Here is a 20,823-nt window from a genome sequence, read left to right as displayed (position 1 = left end):
GTGGAGAAAAACATACTATCTCCACAGTATAAATTAAAAGAAAAAAATGAAGAAGTTAATTTACTTATAAAAATATTCTACATACTGTAGCTATTTTTCTACAAAAATTTCTTCCAGGTAAGCAATTACAATCCTTTAACTTTTATCTATAAGTTTATTAGGTATTAAGACAAAATATCTTGTGACATCTTGACACAATTTCCCCACTGTGCAAATAATCTTAGCATGCTTTCAGCTCAGCATCACTTCTAATGTGGACTTGTATTTTACCATCTGTATTACAGCTAAACCAGGAAAGTGGTTATTAAGGTAAAAAATTTCCTTGAAACTTAATGATCAGTAAGAGGAAAATCACACTTTTTTTCTGTTTACATTCAAACTCCATTAAGTATCATGTTTTCAAGAGGCTTTTAACCTTCAGTTGGGGTTCATTGTTAGAACTGTCAGTTGAATTTTTCAATTCTCTCAAAATATTCTATTTACTGTATGCATTATTACATCCTCCAAATGCATGCAGCATGGTCCTGACCAAATGACCAGATACAACATAGCAGAAAGGACTGCAAAAACTCCATGTAAAGCTTTCTAATCACTGTACTATCTCCTGAAAATTAATAAAGATTCCCTTTCAGATGGAGGAATAGGATCTGTTGCTACTGCAAAAGCTGAAGCTACCCTAGACAACAACAAAGTGACGAGGAAGAAGTTACACATGGTCTTGCAAGGTTAACACCACAATAGACACCAAAGACAGGAGGAATAAATATAATCTCATCATTGCATTATCTTCTATAATACCACCTAATCTCCACGTGCACAAGATTTGAGAAGTAGTTTCTAGTTATGAACTGCTTAGGGTGCCAATCATTCCACTGTCAGCACTTTACTCCCTACCAAGTAACTGCAGACTCCTGCACTGAGAGGAAGCATCCCAGCTGTGCATGCAACACACCTAACGGCAGACCTCCCTCCTGGAGGAATACGTCCAAAAATAACATTGTGATGACTATTATAAACAGTTAACAGAGGTCACTTAGGGTGCAGCATTTAAAAAATATAATTAAAAAACCCCAACATCTTTCTGCTACAGCAAATATGAAACCGGAAAAATTAAGGGTAAATGCTATTAATGAATATAGAAATGATCAACAGTTTATTCATTCATACCAAATTGCCTCGAGTGAAGAGAGTTGGCAGAGAGGAGCCCTGAGACCAAATCCCTCAGCAATGTAAGTGGGATTTCTTGCCAAGTGTCAGAAGGAGAAAATAAAGTTTTCTACTTATCACTACTTGTTGCTCCTTGTCACCCTTAATTTTCTTAGTTTTTCTTAGGGTTTTTTTCATTTCATGTAAAGTATAGGTTAACTGTAACTGAACACTAACTATAACTTATAGGACATGCCTGTAAGAGAACAATGACTAGGGCCTTCAAAACCAGCAAATGCCAAGCAATCTTAAGGGAAGTCACAGAGGATTTTTTCTCCATGAAAAAAATTCTCAGGATTAAGCTCAGATGTTTTATAGAAAGTGTTTAGTTACATAGCATAGCCACAAGAGGGAAGCTCAACCCACTTGTTAACTCTTTTTTAACTAGTTTATCGAAGGCCAAACTGCTCAGAGGCTAGGTTCTTCAATTTAGAACAAAATCTCAGATTTATGACATAAAATTCAAAATGTTAGTCTATACTGGTGTCAAAACTTACAGTATAAAGCCATCAGAAGAGAGGGAACAAACGTAAGATGAAATGTAAGCTGCACAACCATGAAAATGAAGATACCAGACCAAATGAAGAGTCCTTTCGTAAAGAACTCAAATTACATCCTACCAAACTGCTAAATAGATGGCTTCTGGGATTTAAGGCAAGCAATGCAGCCAGGGAAGGACCTGGCTGAGGCAGAGGAGGAGCCACAGTTATTTAGCGAAGAAGAGAGCAAGTGCCCTTTGCTTGAGCAAGAGGAACCACAGCAAGCATGGGAAGGAGCCAGCAGCTCTCATGCCTGCACCAACGGCTAACTCAGCATCCAGCTGTAACACAAAGAAATACAAGCTATGGTGCAAACACAGGGTTCCCACAGACCAAGCTCCATCTGTTGACATGGGTGAAATGGAAAGATAATAAGTACACTGTTGGTTGTTTTCACCTCTAAACTACCAGCAACAGTTCTGCTGAAGAAGAGGCACGTTCAGCAATCCCATATAGCAAACCCATTTTGCTCCCCTCCCGCGGGATGAGGGCTCAACGCTGCGCTGGGAAATGACACTTGTGGTGGGTACTGCCCACTGGGAAACAAGCAGGTGTCCTCCTGCACCAAAAATATACCCCTGAAAACAGGGATGCTTGCCAAAAGGAGAAAGTGAGTTTGACTGACTGTATCAGACAAGAAGGTACCTAGGTTTATACATCTGGAAAGGACTGCATATCCAGTTGATTTTGGTACACTCTGTTCCTTTTTATAATGCTTCTCAAAATATGGAGATGAGCAAAAGTAAACTAAAAAGTAGTGATTCCAAAATAAATGTAATTTTCCTTGAAAGTTTCCTTTCTGTAGATTTCAAGTTTAACAAAAATTAGATGCTGAAAAATTAAAAAATATTTGTCATTTACAGTCAAAAAAAGTTTTTATTTGAGTCTACAACCGGCCATTGCTTTTTGTAGTGTAAGGCACAGGGATTTCACAACCAGAAACATGTCATCACGTAATGCTAAACTTAATTCACAAATTCCTTCTTTTTCCAGAATCACTGTACACACATTCAGAAATGAAACACACCTTTTTTCTAATTTGATCATGTATCTGGATAACATTTATGAAAGGCTGCACATCCCACACTGCCACGTGGTGAGGATATATGCAGCCAGCGTTTTACCAGTGCTAATTTCTTTCTTCCTTTCGGAACAATGTCAGATACCAGTTAGGTCTCTTTCTCTGAGACAGGAGCTGCTTCCCAAAGTTTATACCTTAAGGGTTTTCCTTGACTCTCAGTGCAGCCTGGCAGAAGTGACAGGAAATAACTAACCATTAAAACATAAGTTATTTTACCTGTATTCTTTCTTGCCTATAGCACTAAACTGCTTATCTATTACAAAACCATTATGTGGCTTAGAATATTTTTTCTATTTGTGCATATCAATATCCCAAAGAGAGAAGCATAAGTCAAAAAAACCCATAAAAGTATGGTCTTTGTACAATCATAAATATAGAAAGGAGAGCTTGCTACCGTTGGGAGTGCCAACAGATTTCAAACATGTGGTACTACTTTCACTTCATCTAACCAAAGTATTTTATAGCATTAACTGTTTTTACAGTGTCTCTTAAATATTTTGAAGGCTTAGCGTGCTTTCCAACTGCCAAATGACAGCTTAGCAGATGATTACCTGTTCTTCTCTCTCTGTTGGTTATTTCTCGTTCTTACCCCAAGGAATACTACTTTCAGAGCGCTTGTAGCACTGTGTAAACATTACCGATTACTTTGCACCGCTGCAGCATCATATAGTAGCCCCAGCTCTGGAAATCATGAGCAGACATTCCTCCTGAAGGATTCCTGAAGGGCTGACCACAGCAGCCCCGCTCAGACAGTCATTAGGATGAGGCATTAGACGAAACGCACACGCTTCTTTCTGCACAGCATGGAAAGGGAACTAGCTTCACAGCGTATTTCTTACCAGTGAATCTCACTAAGCAGTGCCTTTGCATCACAGAGCAGCTTAATAAAAAGAGGACTATCTTGCACGATGCAGCTGCAGACAACAGCCCTCCTGGACTCAACTGACAGAGAAATTAAAACCATGCAATGCAGACTAATGCAAAAAGGTGCATGCCTGTTTCTATCCCTCAACAAAGAACACAATCATTTTTAAAAAGCCCTTTTCCAAACCTATCTGGCAGCTGGATGGATGATCATTCAGGAGTCGCTTCATCTTGATGCTCACAAGTAGTGCAAAGACATTAGAGACGGAGCTGCAGAGTCCTGTGTAGAAGCCTATGATTAAGCAAGGTAATGATCTGAGATGATGATCTGTGGCAGAACTGGTTTGATTTTATTTTGAACTGGCTTTTGAATTCTCAAAGAAGTGTTTTGCATTAGGGGGTAAAAGGCCCTGGTAAGTAATTTTTGCTTGCTGATAGATGTTAGATGCCTCTCAGAAAGCATATAAATCCCCAAAATGCTATGGAAAGCCTGTGGACACGCAGATTATTACAGCTGGCATTTCTTTCAGTTAATGTATCCAATCAACAGCAAAAATCACAGAATAATTTTAAGGTTGAAAGGGACCTTTGGAGTTCATCTAATCCAATGCCTTACTTTAAGCAAGGTTAACTTTCACCCATTTTCTTCTTTTTCTTTACTCAGCATATAACAAGAAAATATTCAGTCCATTAAACAGTGCTGGTATGAGTGCACAGGTGCCTAGCAAGGGCTGAAGAACTTAACAGGTGACAAAAGTAAATTTCTACAGTCACAAACTTTCCTGGAGTTTTTTTACTGCATTTTTTTTACTACTTAGAAAAATTAGCTTAATGTACATTCCTCATTTTTGTCCAAGCCAGTGGCTTCCTTCTATCATGGAAGTACTAACCAACCCCCCAGAAGGCACCATGCTCCACAGGGCCAGCAGGAAGAGAGAACAAAGATCCTGTGGAGGTGCAAAACTAAGTGGAGATTTCAGAAATACTGTAATGGGTTTTCTTACCACAGAAAAAAATAACAAAAAAACCCCAGCAACTTGAAGCGTCCTTGATTTTAAACATCTGTGTTACAATCTGTACCACACGGGTAAAACAAAGGGATTCAAACGAAGATTTGTCAGTCAGGACCGTAGCACCAGACAGCAGTATTGTCAGTCCAATTTTATCTCTTGCAGGACTGAAAACAACGATATGCGTAAGTCAGGTCTCAAACACGGGTTTAAAGTAATGAGATTTTTAAAGCCAAAAATAGGTTCATTTTATATGGCATTAGTCACAGCAGTTCTAGCCCTTACAACCATTGCAAAATGGGATATAGAAAACAAATGATATTTTACTCACACAGAATATATCATTTGGGAGTTCTAAAAATCTAGAATACCACTAGTTTGAAATGCCTCAACAGTACCTTATGGCAGCAAGGGTTCAGCTCCCCTAGGCTTCCCTTTTCCTCAGCCACCTCGGAGGGGTGACGTTTCCCACAGTTCATTCTCCCTTGATGAGCACGTCACGCGCTACAGGAATTGCATGGCTGCGCATCAGACGATGGGCTCTGACCCAGAAAGAAAGAAGTGGCTGATAAGATAAACTGTATCTGTCCCAAGTTAAATACCAAGATGGCTACAGTGAACTTGTAGCATATTCAGCAAAAACATCATCTGGATTTTTTGGTGATTTATTTTTGCAAAGGATTTCCACAGTAAACAAACGCTCTTGATGGACACTGTCGACAGTACTGTTGAAAAAGGTTGGGCCAGACATCCTGATCATATTTTCAAACTTGTTTGTATTATTTTTTGCAAAAAAAGAAGCTGACAGGATTTGTTTGCCATTTGATTATTACCTCCATCTTAATTTTTGCTTATCATTTGGCTTAGTTTTAAAGTCCTTGTTAAAACCTCTTCTATGCAAAACCATTGTCCTTTGAAAAATTATAAGCATGAGACAGTGTATAAAATCTTCTTTATTCTAACATCTATCTTTCCCACCCGTATCCTCATAAGCAGGCTTTACTTGCATTGGAATATTCATGGGGTATAAATAATAAAGAAAGCATGAAAGCCACTAGAGTGTAGGTAGAAAATTTACTCTCCTTGCTAGTTCTTAACTTGCAGTTAACTTTCTTACAACTGTACAATAACTTGAAGCAAAATCTGTCCTTTGAGAGAAACTGCTAAGCAACATTTCCAGCTAACAATGTACTCCATCTTTTAAATATACACACTGTCACAGGATATTAATGTAACAGTCCCAATCTCTGATAACATAACACTGCTGGCTATTAAGAGCAAGAGCTAGGGGAGCTAAAGAAATTCTTGCAAAATTGAAGCAAAGGAAAATTTTTGTGCTTAAGCAGATGCTATGTGCAGGAAATTTTAATACAACTAATTTCCAGTTTCTCCCAGGTCAGTTCTCTCTCCACCAAACATAGCCCATTTTCCAAAACGGTGTTTTCATTTACCTCTCATCAGTTGGGTAGTTTTCCACAGCCTTTTAACTTTCCTTTGAGCCTCTACACATATCATGCAGTTAGTAGATGTCTTGAGTTTAAAAAAAAAAACAACACAACAGTAAGAAATGAATATTTATGTTCTAAAAGTTCTGGCTCAGTATTGGACAGTATTTTCCCCCAAAATGTTGTGTTTGTTTAGTAACTAATCAGCAAACATATAGAATCATAGAATGGTTTGTGTTGGAAGGGACCTCAAAGACCATCTAGTTCCAACCCCTCTGCCACGGGCAAGGACACCTTCCACTAGACCAGCTTGCTCAAAGCCCCATCCAACCTGGCTTTGAACACTTCCAGGGATGGGGCGTCCACAACCTCTAAGGGCAACCTGTTCCAGTGCCTCACCACCCTCTCAGCGAAGACGTTCTTCCTTACATCTAATTTAAATCTACCCTCTTTCAGTTTAAAGCCATTACCCCTTGTCCTATCACTACACGCCCTTGTAAAAAGTCCCTCTCCGGCTTTCCTGTAGGCCCCTTTAGGTACTAGAAGGCCCCTATAAGGTTTTCCCGGAGCCTTCTCTTCTCCAGGCTGAACAACCCCAAGTCCCAGCCCATCTTCATAAGGGAGGTGCTTCAGCCCTCTGATCATCTTCATGGCCCTCCTCTGGACCCGCTCCAACAGGTCCATGTCCTTCTTATGTTGGGGGTCCCAGAGCTGAACACAGTACTGCAGGTGGGGTCTCAGGAGAGTGGAGATTGCCTTATAAACCACTCCTATTGTATCTGCATAATACTATATAGCAGTTTTGAAAAAGTACAACTCAAGGTAAATTTACTAATATTTTGTGAGTCATTTAAGTCCTAACCCTTTCCACATACTGTAGTGTGGGTATGCTACTTACAGAAACATGAATTGAAATAACACAGCTTTGTTCCTAGCTTAATAGCTATGTCTCCTTTGCTAACTCCAGAATTTTCAAAGAAGCTAACAAGGACTTAAATGAAGGTTTGGAAGAATTAGGATATTTCAAAGCTCTCCTTTATATACTCATTTTGGTTTATGAAACTTTGATATGGTATTTCAGTTTTATTCTGATTTCTTTTGGTTGCCTTTTTAAGCCACCCATCAAAATACAACGGACACTCTTCAAAGTCCTAAAGCCTGTCTTCCAGCAGTAGCTCTTAGCAATGTAGTGAGATTAGTTTTATTGTGGATAATCTTTCTGGGAGACTTTAGACATTGACCATACACCCGGTTTACAAAACTTCTTTTGAAAGACTGCTGGTGAACATTTTTGCCATGTTTGACTCTTCCCTGGCAGAGCACAACAATACATGCTTTTAAATAAGTTTGTCATCTTGAACATCTTTGCCTTTTAAAGCACAGAACATTAAGCTGAACTAAGCTTGCACTGAAAAAGCCATCAGAGTTCCACCAAGACAGTTTTACAAGATGCAGTCAACATTTTAGTTTATTTGTCCTTTCTTCAGCTAATATGTTTTGATGTTATATTGCTACAACAGAATCGATCATCCACGTCTATTTTTAAGCTATCCAGGTTTAGAATCAAATGATCCTTCTGTTACTATAAATCAGACTCTTTTAAACATAGCAAAAAGCAACTGTATTATTAATTCATTCTAATAACACATATCTGCTTTCAAAGCAGTGACCTCAGTTAATTAGGTAAATGGAAGGGTAAAAAACCAAAACACAACACAACACAGCAGAGGTTTGCAATGGGGTTGTGATTTCTTCCAAATGATTTGGACTAGCCATGAGGCCTTGTCTGACCCAGCTCAGCCAATTAAAGTCCCAAAGGTGTTGAGTTTACCAGGCTACAGTGTACACTTAGCATGATCCTGACCATTCTCCTATGACTCCAAGCACTCCAAGATGCCCCAAGTTCAGGATAACACTCAGCTAGAAAACACCATCAGCTGTCCCGCTTCACGCCATCCAAGAATGGCAACAAATCCCAACAATCCTTGTTAGCAGAGTTTTGGGTTGTATTTAAGTTTTAGAGCTAAAACATTTCTAACCAGTTTTTAGAATCATAGTCTCACAGAACCATCATTTATCGTAGAATGGCTTGGGTCAGAAGGAACATTTAAAGACCATCTAGTCCAACCCCCCTGCAATGAACAGGAACATCTTTAACTAGATCAGGTTGCTCAGGGCCCCATCCAACCTGACCTTGAATGTTTCCAGGGATGGGGCATCTACAGCCTCTCTGGGCAACCTGTTCCAGTGTTTCACCACCCACCTCATAAAAAATTTCTTCCTTTTATCTAGTCTGAATCCACCCTCTTTTAGTTTAAAACCATTACCCCTTGTCCTACTCCTACAGACCCTACTAAAAAGTCCGTCCCCATCTTTCTTATAAGCCCCCTTTAAGTATTGAAAGGCCACAACAAGGTCTCCCCAGAGCCTTCTCTTCTCCAGGCTGAACAACCCCAACCCTATCAGCCTGCGCTCATAGGAAAGGTGTTCCAGCCCTCTGCTCATATTTGTGGCCCTGCTCTGTACCTGCTCCAACAGGTTCATGTCTTTCCTGTACCGAGGACTCCAGAGCTGGACACAGTACTGCAGGTGGGGTCTCATCAGAACAGAGTAGAGGGGCAGAATCACCTCCCTCAACCTGTTGGCCACGCTTCTTTTGATGCAGCCCAGGATACTGTTGGCTTTCTGGGCTGTGAGCGCACGTTGCCACCTCGTGTCCAGTTTTTCATCCACCAGTACCCTCAAGTCCTTCTCCACAGGGCTGCTCTCAATCCCTTCATCCCCCAGCCTGTATTGATACCAAGGGTTGCCCCGACCCAGGTGCAGGACCTTGCACTTGCCCTTGTTGAACCTCACAAGGCTCACATGGGTCCACATGGGCCCACTTCTCCAGCTTGTCCAGGTCCCTCTGAATACCATCCTGTCTCAGGTGTGTCAACTGCACCACTCAGCTTGGAGTCCTCTGCAGACTTGCTGAGGGTGCACTCGATCCCACTGTCTACGTCACTGATGAAGGTATTAAACAGTACTGGTCCCAATACAGACCCCTGAGGGACACCACTCATCACTGATCTCCATCCAGAAACTGAGCTGTTGACCACTGCTCTCAATGCAACCATCCAGCCAATTCCTTATCCACCAAACAGTCCATCCATCAAATCCGTATCTCTCCAATTGAGAGAGAAGGATGTTGAGGGGGACCATGTCAAAGGCCTTACAGAAGTCCAGATAGATGACATCTGTAGCTCTTCCCTTGTCCACTGATGTAGTCACTCCATCACAGAAGGCCACTAGGTTGGTCAGGCAAGACTTGCCCTTGGTGAAGCCATGCTGGCTGTCTCGAATCACCTCCCTGTCCTCCATGTGCCTTAACATACCTTCTAGGAGGATCTGTCCTATGTTCTTCCCTGGCACAGAGGTGAGGCTGACCAGGTATCTTCCACTAGATCAGGTTGCCCAAAGCCCCAGCCAGCCTGGCCTTGAACACTTCCAGGGCTGGGGCATCCACTACCTCTCTGGGCAACCTGCTCCAGTGTCTCACCACCCTCAGCCTGCCCTTGTGTGCTGTGTGCCCCGGCCCCTCACCATCTCAAAGGCTGGGCCCACACCCCACACATCAGTGTCTTCCCTGGTCTGGGGAGACCAGGAGGGGACAGAGGAGTCCAGATGCAGTCGCCAAAGCACCAAACAAGAGAGGAGGAAAGCATTTTTATTGTTATTTTCTTGGTTTATTGTTTGGGGTTTTTTTAAAATTGCTTATTTGCCCAACCTTGAAAAGAGCTCCTCTTCAGGCACCTAGAAGGGGCCTTCATGCTGAAGGCCAGCACTTCTTCCTGGTAGGGCTGCAGTCTTCTGCTTCTCCAAAGGAACACTTGTCTAACTCCTTTGCTTGATCTGTTGCTATTCTTCATGCACCGCCGCAGAGGGTCTGGCTTCACCTTCAACCACCCATCCGGCACCTTCTTGTCTTCAGACTGAAGAAACCCCACCTCCAGGCCGCAGGGATCTCGGTGGCCCTCTGAGGGACAACTCCTGTCGCCCCGGCACAGCAGCCTGGTGGAAGCCAGGTCATCTCATCCCCTTTTCGTGGGGCTCAGAGCAGAGGAGATGGCACCCCTTCAGGAGGGGCGGGGGTGAGGGGTGGAACGGGAAAGAAGGGCTCACACCACCCGTGGCAATCAACAAAATAATTGTTGGTGCTGGGAGATGGAATGGGTGAGCCCACAGGATGGCCACGCATGGAGGCTGGGCCTCCCGGCTATCGGCAGGTGCGGTGGCTGGGCCGATGGCAGGGCACTGGCCGGGTGTTCGTGCGACGCCGCTGCCATGGCGTCACAGAGGGGAGCCCTGGCACAGTGTAGTGGTGCCAGGGGAGCCACGCTGGAGGTGGATCCACTTCCATCGGTTCTTCTTGGTCTTCCGGTGGATCCATCTCCATGGGCTCCACACCATCAGCCACATGAGCAACGGCCATCGCTACCATGCGGCTGATGGCGTCCCCCCTCCAACACTTCCTCCTCTTCCTCCGCCGCTCCTGCAGCCACCTCTCTGCCTTCCTGCGCAGACGTGGACAGCCACTCGCCTTGCTGCTGTGGGTCCTCTTTCTTCCAATCATGGTCGGAATCCGAGTGCCTCGAAGCTCAGCGAACTGTGGGCCAGCTGCCGGAGTCCCCGTATTTACAGGGTCCAGAACAATGGGCAGCGAGGCAGCTCATGACACCAGGAGGCCGCTGTGGTGGCAACATGTGGCCAAATAGGGCTGTTCTGGGAGCTGGGGGGCCTGTGGCCTGAAAGATGGCCTCGCGTGGGAGAAGGAGGAGGGTCGGGGGGCTGAGGGCCCCTTTCCTGGGGATCGTTCCCCTGTGCCCTTCTGCTGCCCCTTGGGCACAGGCACTGCCCTCCACCTCCCCTCGTGTGCCTGGGCTCCAGCCCCCTCCTCAGCCCAAAAGTGGATACAGTACTCCACATGTCTTACAAGCACTGAACAGAGGGGCAGGGTGGAAAGAGTGTCAGCTTCACTGTCATTAATATAGCCCAGGATGCAGTTGCACAACAGAAAGAAACTATGACATATAGTTAGGATCCTACAGTTGTACTACACTACAAACAGACAAATTGTTGCTAAACCTTCAAAAATGCATTATTTGAAATATAGCTACAGGTTGTAATTAATATTAGCAATTAATATTAATAAAAATATATAGAAGGAAATTAATAAAATCCAACAGACAAAAGATTGAGCAGCGTTTTCCCCGTGGGTATAGTCTTTAGTAACAAATTCAGTCAATCATTCTCTGAAGTTCTGCCATCAGGACAAACAGAACATATGTCCAGGAAATTTAGGATGATAGTGTCTTGAAAACAAAGAAAAGAGCATTTCCAAAGAATTCATCACTCTATCCAGCATTTAACAGATGCCTTTAAGTTTTGAAAGAACCAGAATCAAGGACTAGAACAAGATGCTCTGTGCATTATTCTCTCATCTCCCTTGTTGAAATTCCTGCCTGTGTTAATGTCAGTAGAAGCTTTTATGTTCTTATTAGCATCACTGATTCAAAGTGGTTTGAAATATAATTAGTTTCCACAATAGTTGTCCAACCTAAGGGGGAATTCACACGTGCCTCAGAGGATGGTTTACTACCTTAAGACAGAAGCAGCTTAGAACACCTTAGAACACAGAAGCTTAACACCACTTAATATTTGCTGACCATAACAACTTTCCTTTTTCCACAAACTGACATTTTAGAGACACGCGGGCCCAGCATCTTCACCAGTTCCAGTGCTAATAAAAGTCGGCTGCATACAAGCCAAGGAAAGATGTACAGAAAAGATGGGTTACTAAATTATTCCTAGCCAGGTGACATAGCATTGCTCACCTGGAAGCATGTTTTGATGGCTTTTGATGGTCTAAGCAGGTAGTCACCTCTGAACTCTAAAGATGGACACCGAAGATTCCTGTGCAAGTCAGCCTCAAAGGCAAAGATTTCCTAAATATTTCTTGCACGTGCACCATAGGAAGAGAAAGTAGTTTCAGAAGTGTGGTGTGAGAAAGAAGCTGACAATGTAGAATAGGAGAAGAAAAGCAGCAGGTGTTTTTTTTTTCCTAACAAGACTTCATTACATACTTCTAATTATATTTGCTCAGAAATAATATAGGTATTTATATTCAGGGTGATAATAAAATTACAAAGGCAGTACACATTGCAAGAAATGTTTCCACAGCTATTTCAGTGTTCTTTCATAAGATGAATTATTAACATCAGTATTACTGTATTTTTGAAGGCAGGGGGTGCGGAATCATGACTTAACCACCGAAAATACGGAAATGCTGTGCATATTTGCAAGCAACAGTCTTAAAATGGTAGCAATCAAGCAACACTACCTCATGTTTGCAATTATTAAGTTATGCATTATCCTATCAAGGAGGAACAATACATGATTTTAATTCTTTCTAACCCAAATAGTTCAAATTTTCAATGAGAAGTACCGTCACGAGTTATTTACAAGCAGGTCATACAGAAATTCCCTTGCCAAATTTATTCAGCAAATATTATGTAAATAACTTTGAAAAGCATCTGGCTCAGAGCTACCAAGTTTTGTACATGGATGTCATTTTATGCAAATTATCTCGTAAACACATCAGTATGTTTCAAAATAAGACATATCAATGGACAAACTGTTCTAACTTTACAAGTTGTGGCAGATGGCAGGATGCAGAATGTCTGGAGCCTGCCAGATAGATGGCTTCATCTAGAGAGGACAGCCTTGGAAGGCGTGGCACTAAGGATGCCGATGACCATTATTTCCTCTCCCCTGCCATCCTTTTCTGTTTATACCTTCCACATCCAAATCCAGTAGATTCAGGTCTCAAGTTTGCTGCTGGAAAGAGGACATTCAGACCTAGCCTGGCAGCCCAGCTGAGACTGGACACAGGAACAGATAAATGCCTCAGCACAGATGTATAGCTATTTTCATCAGCTACTCTCTGACAAAGAGCAAGGGCATCTTTGGGGGGGAAGTACAAGAAAATAAGGAAATAAGGCAGGTCGTCTTGTATACCCTACTTGCTTCTGGAAATCTGCTGTTTGGAAGCCTCCTGAACCTCAGATGACCAGGCTACTGGACACTCTGGCTCTTTCCTGGTTTGTTTTTTTTTTTTTTCTCTCTGCAAGTATATCAAATTACATTCCGAACTCTTAGTTTAGCCCTCTGTTGCATCCTGCAACAGTGAATCCCACAATTTAATTAACTATTTTAAAGGCAAACCAAAACAGAACAACCTCAAAAGCTCCAAACCTTTGTTGTAACAGTATTGCCCAGGAACTTCCTATCAAAGTCCCAGGAAAAGCAGCATTGCCAAACAGAAAAAAAGATTACAAATGGAAGTTATCATACAATCATAGAATATCTGAAGTTGGAAGGGACCTAAAAGGATCATAAAGTCCAACTCCCTGCTCCTCACAGAACTACCTAAAACTAAACTGTATGACTAAGAGCATCACCCAGATGCTCCTTGAACTCTGACAGGCTTGGTTATGCTCCACATTAACACTGCACATCTATATAGTTCAATTTTTTCATAGCCTCATGCAGCAGACAGCCAGCCCTGGAAGTATTAAGCCTTGTCAAACCAGCTACCAGAAGAAAAATTCAGTTTCCAAACCAGCCTGCTCCCAACAAGCTTTCCCCAGTCTACAGAGACCCAAATGTGAAAATCATAGCCACTCCTCCCATGCAGGTGCAAGGGAAGAGCAATCTTTGTCAACTCTGCTCTGGGCACAGTTGATACCTGTTGAGCTGCACTCTTCTACTTCTACAGCTTAACAGAAGTCTACTCCTCTCCCAGATGGTCTTAATCACAACATCAAAACCAGATCATTTGTGCTACTTACTCCCCAATTTAAAGCCTCCAGTTCAATTACTAGTAGCATCGTCTTTTCAGTATTGTAATTCTGACTTGTGCTGGATCTTACTATTAGACTTGAAGAAAGAAAAAGCATGCAGAGATAACTTTTCACGATGCCACACCTTAAGATGAGCATTTGGAGAAATATAACATATTGGCTGTTCCCACTCAGGACTTGCATACTCAGAGCCAAGCATGTGGAGAGCAGGGTCTACATGACTAGGTTTGCTGAGGAGGTGGTGAGGAATGGGAGAAAACACAGCTAAGCATGCAGGATAAATTTTGCAGCACTTTAGAAGTTACCCCTTTTATCTCACAGCAAAGACACTCTTAACACAGGAGGTCTAGAGGACAAAGAGGAAAGAAGAGTTTGTGTCCTGGAGGAGCAACCTCCTCTCAGACCTCTTGGAGGGGAAAAGCATTTGGGGAAAAGCATTTCAAATTGCAATGAAGTCAAAAGACTCCATCCATCCCTTAATAAATTACTTTATACAGAAAGTTTGTAGCGAGGGCCCAAAAGTTCTGCTCTTTTTAAATTTTTATGTCAATGCAATTTCTTGCTCACATGCACTCAAATTACATATGCTCTTAAAATACATAACCGTAGTGCCCAGCACAGCACTGCTTTATTCAAAAAACTGACACACTTAGAAACTGTTAAGGACCTTCACCTTTCTTCTCATTTTGTGATGCAATATGTTGCAGTACTGATTGCAAAGGATAGAATTGATAGCAATATAAAGAAACAGAAAACTCAAGTTAAGTACTCAGATGCTAGAGCTTTTGTTATCTCCCAGTAGAGTTTTACAACTTGTATCCCACACAGCTGCTGCCAACAGCTACAAAGGGAATTAGGTAAGAAGGAATTTTTCCAAAAACTTCCTGTACTTTGAAGCCAACATAGCTATCATATGCTATTTCTTAAATCCTGCTTTCTGAATGTCTGACAGCAGCCATTTCTGTTTGGCTCAGAAATTGCCTTAAAGAAAAAAAAAAATAAAAGAGACTAATTTCCTTGTAATGGAGAGCAGCACTTTAATCTGATGACTATCAGCTCTTACTACCAATTTACTGCCTATTGCATCCAACAGCCTGCATAGGAAGGTTTCATTTGGATATACAGCATACCTTAAAGTAATGAAGGTCCATTTTTATCCATCAAAAGAAATAATTACAGGAAATTATCCAAGTCTTTAAGATCTTTTCCCTGACTCTTCAGCAACGGCTCTAATATTTGATTACTTTTCATATTTATGTTTATCGGACGTTGGTTTATATGCATATAAGAGCACTACTAGATGTCTTCTATCATATTCCAGGAATGCAGTACTTAGATTTGGTCTAAGTAAAATCCAGTTAACATTTCTTATCTAATGATTTCTGACTAGTCATGATAAGTTATAGGAAGTCACAAGCATACTTACTCCAGGAGATTGGAGTTCATGGCAAAAAAAATAGCAACTGTTACCATGTTTATTTCCATGTGGCAAGGCAAAAGAAGAAGCTGTATGATATGTTAACACACTGGCTGTTTCCCAACATCCTCTTGAACACATCTGTTGTATCTTTTCCCTGCAAAAATACTTACACAAGTAGAATCAGCACTTCCATTTCTTCTTACATTGCAACTTAATCTAGCACTTTTGTTATTGCCCCAAAATGGATTCTAGCAAACAGCCTCAATATCCTAACACAGCAAACATACCATCCTTAATTTTCTTTTTAAACCAACAAGCAAGGTCAAGCTGACGTTTCCAAGAAATTGCAAAACTTCAGCATTCTTCTTTAGCCTTAGTGCACTGCGCTGAGTATGCTTGACGAATTGTCTCTGCTTCAGTTTCTATAAAACCAGGACAGGTCAATAGGATATGTAACAGTTTGTAAATTATCTTCTCCTGGCACTATAACAGCAACAACAAATAAACTACAAGAATTATGAAATTAGTTGCTTTCTTTGAAAAAGCACCCCAATAGACTTCTGCTTTTCCAGTGACCTAACAATATATTATTTATATAAACACATTGTTTTAAAAAATAAGAGTTTCAGAACTGGTCAGTTTAGAATTTAACAGACAGTACAGCACCAAGTGATGCAAACTAAATAACAGTTGATGGCTGAAATAATACAAATGTATATCTTTCAGACACTATTAGAACTTCATACATATCCCTTAGGAACAGATTAAAAATACCCATATGCTCAGGAGCCCTTTAATCTATGAATACTTTATCAAAGTCACCAAGTTTTATACAGAATAAAAACCTTTCCACAGAACAAGGGCTTCCCAATTTGCCGTTCCTACACTTTTATATCTATTACACAAGAAACACAGGAAGTTCTGCATCAAATTTTAATTAACTTCAGCTGTATTCACCTCGAGCATTTTGGAAAAAGAGCTCACTTGCAGTCTCCTGGAAAAGCTTTTTTGAGATAATATTTGCAAAAGCTCTCAAAACCTAGGTGTTAAGCTAATCTAATAAAACATCCAAAGCCCCCCAATTTAAAAAAAAAAAAAAAAAAAAATTCATATTGAAAATGCCACCTTGCTGATAAGTAGCTTCATATAACCTTGACTTATGTAAATAATTCACAGTAGTATGCAGTAAATAGTTTAAAAGTTCCAGGGGGTTTATAAACTCTTAAGAAAACTAAGCATTGTTATTAGAACAAAACATTTGCTTTTGCTTTTATTTTTCCAGCTTCTTTTCCCAGTTGCCTCTGGGTGGGATAAAAATATTCTAAGCCAAGCTGCAGTTAGTTACTAATATGACTATGCATACCAAAGAAAAACATATTCATTAAAATACATCTAGCTGTAGAGATCCTCCACAAAGCAGAGATCTATCACAAGTAATAAAATGCTAACTTCATATAATTACCTTAATGAAAGTAGAGCTGCATTACACAAACTTTATCTGCAACTGAAATTCAAACTCTCATTTCAATACATTTCTATTATGTAACATTTTTAAATTCTATGATTAATTCTGCTTGCTTTCTGCTGTTAAATACTCATACCAGTGTCATAGACACAAACTGAAAGTGGGTAAAAATCTTAGATGCATACAGGTAAAGTAGGGTTTAAGCTGGAAATGAAGGAACATCATACCACCCGTAGCCAGCAAAGTCTTTTTATGCAACCTCAGCTCCCCTTAGTACACCCATTCGGCTTTGACAATTACTCCTAATAGATCTAAAAACCTGACAGTATTAGTCAGAAAAATTAAATTAGTCTTTACCAAACTACTTTGATATTAGTTATTCCAGAGACAGCTCGTTAGATTAATCCTGAACCATTAAAATGCTTTAGTAGTCACTGGGAAAGGGTGAGACAATTCACAATTTATTTCCATGGAAGCCTAATTAAATTACATGGAGTTATATATCTGATTCTGAAAGGGCAACAAGTCAATGCTGCGTGCTTTTTAAAGAAAAAAAAATTCTCTCATCTCCACTTCCTACAACAGTCCTCTCCAAACTCCATAGAGGAAAAAATCTAATTGTGTCACAGATGGAGTCATGCACTTCACTCACAAGAGAGAAGCAACACTATATTTTATTAAGACAGCGACTTAACAAAGTTTGATAGTAAATGCGACAGTGGTTTGACAAGATTCAATGGCAAGGTACACTTGAGTATTTACTGCACAGAGGACAGGGTCAGACAAAACTGTCAGGGAGACCCTCCTGTCAAGCCATGAGGTACAGAAAGGACCCCCTTGCATTCTAAACTCCTTCTCAGAGGGGAGTTTAGGTGCGGCTGGATCCAGACTTAGTCCCAGACTTGGTCAACGGTTTCTGTTACATGTGTGCAATCAAGCCTTTGTATCACTTAGCTAAGATTTCGAAGTTACAGCGCACTTATTCCCAACTCACCAAGTATATAACGTGATGAGGATTCTCTCAAGCTCAAGGGGTAACCTTGAGAAGCATCCCTACTCGAGGGGAGATCCTGGTGTGCAGCCCACTGCCATGCAGGAGAGCTCGACAGGCCCTGGGCTGTCCACTATTTATGGAGTAAGATAATTGACTTATATTTACATACCGACTACAGAAGTTAGTTTCTTCCAAATCTGGCTCAAGTCAGACATTGACCAGCACTGTGGTTAGGTGGGCAAATTGCTCAAATTAGCCCTTGGCTATTGTGTTGTTATTCGTCTTCCCCAAATCCACAAGACCAGTGGAATCCACTTTAGCAGAGTTATGGGAAATAAAGGTCGGGGAGGGGAACAACACAGTGAGGAGCACACCGCCACGAATTGATACAGGCATGTAAGTGCCTTTATAGTAGTTTGTAGAGAAACTCCTATTTTTCACAAAATACTTGCCAAAAGAAAAAAAAACACCAAAAAAACCCCACAACAAACCCAAACACCAAATGTTGTGGGCTTTTGATCTTCCTTTCTAGATAGGCCTAAAAAGATAAGACCCTACCATGGGCCCTGTAAGTTCTGCACATAAGACTTCATCTTTATTTGGACCATACACCATTTACATGCAGACTTTTGCTTATTATTGCGTTGTCTTCATAAGATTCCGTAGCCTTTTTCTTCAGCTGTGCAATTGGCTGCCTTTAAATTTGTTACTTTCGCAAATATCTCCATGATATTTCCTCAGAGACGAGTGCCAAAATATGATCTATCATTTTACAAATACCGATGGTTTCCTAAGAGCTAGAAGATACAAACTAAACAGTCCCCACTATAAACTAGTTCTGCTAGGTTTCAGTATCATTGCCACCAACACTATATATCCAAATTAAGGGTTTCCATTCTATTACTCTTCTGGGAATAAAATAAGCATCAAGAGACTCTTAAGTTCTGTCATGTATGCAGGTAATATGGACATTTTGCCTGGCAAGTCACTTGCTCAAATTCAAAGGCTAGTTTATGAGACCAGCAAAAACCCACAGGGGTTAATCCCTGGCATCATTCAGCAAGCTATATAGACCCTTAACACTGCATTGGCTACAAGGACACAAAAGTAAGCATCTCTAGACTTCCTCCAAACATCTTCCATTTACTGATGACTCAGTTAATAAAATCAAGCTTCTCAAATTTTGTTAGTTTTCATCCAAAGACATGACAATCTCTCTTCTGGTTTGAATTCAGGTGTCTTTTGGAAAGCAGCTTTGACTTTAAAATATATGTTCTATTTTTCTGCCTCTAGATAATTTCATATGCTTTTTAGAGTGTTGTGCTGTTGTCATGGTTTAACCCCAGCCAGCAACTAAGCACCACACAGCCGCTTGCTCTCTCACTTCTCACCCCTCCCAATGGGATAGGGAGGAGAATTGGGGAAAAAAAGTAAAACTCGTGGGTTGAGATAAGAGCAGTTAAATAACTAAAATAAAATAGTAATAATAATAGAAATATAACAACAATAATTGTACTAAAATGGAATATAGCAAAAAGAGAGAGAAATAGAACCCAAGAAAAGACAAGTGATGCACAATGCAATTGCTCACCACCCGCTGACCAATGCCCGAACAGCAATCCGCACCTCCCAGCCAATTGCCCCAGTTTACATACTGAGCATGACGTTCTATGGTATGGGATATCCCTTTGGCTAGGTCGGGTCAGCCGTCCTGGCTGTGCTCCCTCCCAGCTTCTTGTATGCCTGCTTGCTGGCAGAGCATGGGAAACTGAAAAATCCTTAGCTTAGGATAAGTGCTACTTAGCAACAACTAAAACATCAGTGTATTACCAACATTGTTCTCACACTAAATGCAAAACACAGCACTGTACCAGCTACTAGGAAGAAAATTAACTCTATCCCAGCCAAAACCAGGACAGCTGTATGTCGAAATTTTAGTGGTTTTCCTAACAAATGCTTACAGTAGCTAAATACAGACCAGCTTACAGAACAGAAAAAAAAAATAGCTCACAGATGGTACTAATAAGGTATGGAATAAGCTAAGGTCCAATGACAATCTACCTATTAATTTTCATCCAAGTTTACCCATATATAACTGGGCCTTTTATTACCACATTAAACAAATTAGCCAACAGAAGATGCTTATCAAAGCTTTATCAGAAATATACACTATGATTAGTTACCCAGAAATGAAAGAATTTTGATCTGGATAATTCTGTTCATTATTTCAGTTTTGTTTGTCTAATATACTACTATAGTTGTCATTAACTCACTGAAAGTCAAATCCACACGTTTCAAACAGAAATTTACATAGTGATTTGATATTTTCTTTGTACCACAGCAGCCATATCAACCTTACATTTATTAGAACGTAATTCTCTGAAATGGTGAATTGTTTTGCATTTTTTAGTTACTGCTGGCTAGCTGTATTACAATATAATATTAAGTTTGTAATTTATATTACAAACATTAAGCTGTGTTAGCCCTCAAACAGAGATTAACTGCTTTTCTCATTAAACTGTTTTTTGTTTTGGTGAGTGTTACAAGCTTGTGATAGAGTCAGAAAAACTTTAAATGAATGGGAAGTGCAATATAGACAATGAGTAATGTTTGTAGATATCTTCTGCAATCATTCATAATGCAGGATCATTTTACTTTCAGAAGGTTCTCTGTCATACTAAAACTGTCAAATTACTCCAAAACACTCATACCTCCAGACTCCCTTAGACTCTTAAGGATTTTTTTTTTTTTTTTTTTTAGCTAAAGAAACTAAGCTAAACACTGACACTATTACCAGGACTACATCCTTACACCTACAGTTCCTCCGTGGTTGTGTTTCCAGCAGACATGTTTTAATAAAATAAATTTCCAAGATTCGAAGTACGAAACCCAGGA

The 20,823-nt window shown here is 40.7% G+C and overlaps 1 long non-coding RNA gene across 1 annotated transcript in view; it reads right to left on the bottom strand.

Annotated features, from left to right (window-relative positions):
• The window catches only part of LOC128152333 (uncharacterized), a 141,671-nt gene that overhangs the window by 95,136 nt on the left and 25,712 nt on the right, over positions 1 to 20,823 (bottom strand). The gene's annotated exons all lie outside the window — the stretch shown is intronic.

The sequence above is a fragment of the Harpia harpyja genome, chromosome 16, assembly GCF_026419915.1.
Source record: "Harpia harpyja isolate bHarHar1 chromosome 16, bHarHar1 primary haplotype, whole genome shotgun sequence".
Classification (NCBI taxonomy): domain Eukaryota; kingdom Metazoa; phylum Chordata; class Aves; order Accipitriformes; family Accipitridae; genus Harpia; species Harpia harpyja.
This window is presented reverse-complemented; position numbering and strand designations above follow the sequence as displayed.